The sequence below is a fragment of the Neophocaena asiaeorientalis genome, unplaced genomic scaffold (assembly GCF_003031525.2).
Source record: "Neophocaena asiaeorientalis asiaeorientalis breed wild unplaced genomic scaffold, Neophocaena_asiaeorientalis_V1.1 scaffold136, whole genome shotgun sequence".
In the NCBI taxonomy this organism is placed as follows: Eukaryota; Metazoa; Chordata; class Mammalia; order Artiodactyla; family Phocoenidae; genus Neophocaena; species Neophocaena asiaeorientalis.
Genome location: NW_020185333.1, coordinates 8,016,977 through 8,021,115, shown reverse-complemented (window position 1 = coordinate 8,021,115; position 4,139 = coordinate 8,016,977). Strand labels below are relative to the sequence as shown.

General features: G+C 37.5%; 1 pseudogene; it reads left to right on the top strand.

The window, feature by feature from the left end:
• The first annotated feature begins 578 nt into the window (after nucleotides 1-578).
• On the top strand, nucleotides 579-1,351 carry LOC112393257 (claudin domain-containing protein 1 pseudogene; annotated as a pseudogene).
• The last annotated feature ends 2,788 nt before the right edge of the window (nucleotides 1,352-4,139 follow it).

Here is a 4,139-nt window from a genome sequence, read left to right as displayed (position 1 = left end):
AAAAAAAAAAAAAAAAAGGTTCTGATGAACCTAGGGGTAGGACAGGAATAAAGATACAAATGTAGAGAATAGACTTGAGGGCATGGGGAGGGGGAAGGGTAAGCTGGGATGAAGTGAGAGAGTGGCATGGACATATATACACTACCAAATGTAAAATAGCTAGTGGGAAGCAGCTGCATAGTGCAGGGAGGCAGCTCAGTGCTTTGCGACCACCTAGAGGGGTGGGATAGGGAGAGTGGGAGGGAGTCGCAAGAGAGAAGAGATATGGGGACATATGTATATGTATAACTGATTCACTTTGTTATACAGCAGAAACTAACACAACATTGTAAAGCAATTTTACATCAATAAAGATGTTTTTAAAAAATAGAACAGAATAGAATAAAATAAAATAAAATAAAGAAATTTAGGAGGCAGTCCTGGGCCAGGCCCAGCCAGGGTGAGGGCCAAGGCAGAGGCGCTGGAGTGCAGGGGGTGGGCTCTGAAGGGAAGTGTGTCAGAGGGGGCACGGGGAGAGCAGGGTGCTGCGGTTTGAGCTTGAGGGTGAAGTTTGTGAAGCAGGAGGATGGGCCAGCAGTCTGAATGCCAGAATGGATAACCATTTTGCTACAGCATTTGTAATTGTTTGTGTGCTTAGCCTCACTTCTACCATCTACACGGCAGCCGCAATTGGCACAGACTTCTGGTATGAGTATCGAAGTCCAGTTCAAGAAAATTCCAGTGATTTGAACAAAAGCATCTGAAATGACTTTGCTAGTGATGAGGCAGATGAAAAGACATAATGATGCGCTTTTCCGATATAACGGCACAGTGGGATTGTGGAGACGGTGTATCACTATACCCCAGAACACATACTAGTACAGCCCACCTGAAAGGACACAGTCATTTGATATGGTCACAAAATGCATGAGTTTCATGCTAAATGAGCAGTTCATGGAGAAATTTGTTGATCCTGGAAACTAGAACGGTGGGATTGATCTTCTTCGGACCTATCTTTGGCGCTGCCAGTTCCTTTCACCTTTTGTTAGTCTAGGTTTGATGTGCTCTGAGGCTTTGACTGGACTTCGTGCTTGTATCTGCCGAAGCTTGTACCCCCACCATTGCCACAGGCATTCTCCATCTCCTTGTGGGTATGTGTACCCTGGGCTCAGTGAGTTTCTACGTTCTTGGAACTGAACTACTCCACCAGAAATTAGAGCTGCCTGAGAATGTGTCTGGCAAATTCTGATGGTCCTTTTGCCTGGCTTGCGTCTCAGCTCCCTTACAGTTCATGGCTTCTGCTCTCTTCGTCTGGGCCCCTCATACCAACTGGAAAGAGTACACCTTAATGAAGGCATATCGTGTGGCATGAGTGGGAATCTGCTTGCTTTACAATTGTCACTTTTATGATTTTTTTACATTAATATTTTCCCTTATCTCCCCCACCAATTGTTTTTAACTTTGTGGGGTGTGTGTGTGTGTGTGTGTGTGTATCATTTCATCCTGAAAATTCATTTTATTTATTCACACAGATGGTTTCTTAATACTGCTAAAATTTATATGGAACCTGAGTGAGTCCATTTAACAGACAAACTAATCTAGGTTCAGAGTCCAGACAGAAAAAAATGGGTAGACTCTTGGCACAAATTTGTCAAAGAAAATTGGTAGTAAGGGGTTGACCCAAAGCAAGTTCTTCTGATGTCTGTTGGACTTCTCAGTATAGTAACTGTATGTGTTTAACTGGAAACTCTAGTTTCTTTGGGAAACCTCTTATCATCGTCAAAACTTCTATTCACTTTGCTGTTGTAGATAGCCTGTCAGCCAGAAGTATTAGTGCTATTTTCAAGGACTTAGGCTATCTAAAAATAAGGAAATTACCTAAGATCTTTTTCCCAAAATATTGGCATATAGCTTCATCTGAGGTGAAATATCACGGTTGTTTACCTATATTGTGTCTGTTTACAAGAAAGGAAGTGTTTACATGGAATTTTAACTTTGTAACTGCACGAATTCCAGTTCAGCTAGACAAGAGGATTAACCTTATTTTACTTTTTTTAAAACTCTCCTTAATATGTCAATAGGATTTTCAGTATCACCAAACCATTTTGGATTTTTGTTCCTTCCCTCCTCATACACCAGGCTTATTAAAACAGTGCTTTCTTTTTAACACTACATTGGGGTCCCAGAGTAAAATTCTCCAACTGCCATCTATTTATTTCAGCTAAGTACCATAAAGAAGGTTCCACCATAATGACCCCCTGGAGCTATGAAAACTACCACAAGACCTAAAGCTTTGGCTGGTCATTAACTTCCAACTATGGTCTTTATTTCTTGTGATGAAATGATGTGCCTTTCCTTGCCTAATCCCTTCCTGGTGTGTATCAACATTATTTAATGTCTTCTAACTCAATCATTATTTTATACATATGTCTATAAACACTGAACTTTAAAAATCTTATTTATTTATTCCATTACTGCAGTACTTGACAGATTTTTTAAAAATGTAACAGTAATTTCTTACAAAATCCTAAATCTTTCTTAAAAAATGAGAAGAGAGAGAAAAAAAAAAAAGAAATTTAGGAGGCAAATGATGAACACTGGCCAGGAAAATATTTCAAGAAAAACTTCAACCTTGGAAATCAGAATAGAAGAGGAATGAAATAAATGTGTTAGTTAAAATTGTTTAGTGATCTTTGAGACCCCAGTTTCATTAGTTACAGAATCCTAAGTATATAAAATAAGTCAACTATATGGAAGGTAAGGCACCAAGGGTAAATTCATTTTCTAAGACTGCTAAAAGAAAATGGAAAGAAAGTGACAAAACAGTAAGAAGTTTGGAGGCAGCAATAATCAGAGAAGTGTGTTTGTATTTTTGTTTATTTTTCTCAGGGGGTTGTTTGTTGCTTATCCCAAGTATATTTTCAGGCAGAGGGAAAGAAAGTAGTTGTAAATGAAAAACTAAAGAAATATATGTAGATAGATAAATAATTTTACAGGACATATATGATAAATCAAAGCCCTAGAGAAGACAGAACAATGAGTAGGATTAGAGCACAAGCAGAAGGATCAGCCTTGGTTAAAAAAGATTCTTTCTTTCTCAGAGACTGTAAAATGGAAAAGAGGGAGAAGCTATAGAGTGGTTATAGAAATGAAAAAGTTGGATGATGAGTATGGGGAGCCTTGTGGGGAGGCTTGTGGGGAACCTTAAATTTCTCAGTAAAATGGAGGAGTAATATCATCAGGCCTTTTCTAATCAGTAACATAGTTTCCTTAACTTGGTAAACTCCACTGCCAGCGATAATGTACTGACCACATTCATGCTGCTGGTGCTCTTTAAAACGCCTGGAAACTTTTCTCCTCACTCCTGACAGTATTAATGAAATGATTCCATTAAGGCACAAACTAGGCTAATATTTTATTGAATTAATTTATTTAGATTGAGTCTGATTACTTAGGTATCATGATAATCACCCTGGAAACATTTGAATAAAATAACCCAATTAATTTAATAAATTCTTAATTTACTCTTGCATTCCAAATGTAATTTTAAAAAGCAGTTTAACCCATTAATATGGACTTAGCAACTTGGTTTGTCAAATGAAGATCAAGCAACAAACAAAAATGTCACTCATAAGAACTTTCTCCAGAAACATCATCAAGTCATTAATGTTCACAAATTTTCAAAAAAGGATGCATAATGATAGCATTATTATTTTATATTTGAAGTAATTTTTACTCCCAAGTGAAATTCTGATTTCTTAACGAATTATAAGCAGCTAATTTTGATTCTACTTATGCATTAGTGAATACTACTATGAATTAAATCACTTTCTTTCCCCAAGAGCTACATATATTAAGAGCTGCTATCAATAATCTGGTACAAGGATCTTGGCCCTCCTAGTATATTCTCCCAGGAAAATTCAATAGCAGCTGTGTGGTAGAGACATAATAAGATAATACTTATATAGACTTTGGTATACCTGTGACCTTTTCAAACCAGAATCACCCAGGCCAGTCTTCATTAGAGCTGAGACCCAACCAAAATAAAGTTCAAGTAACAGAAAGAACACATCCTCTTAACAAGATTGCCTTCAGTATTTTGTAGTCATAATTTGCAAAATGATATGGCAAGCTTTCCTGAACCAAAGAATCATAGGACT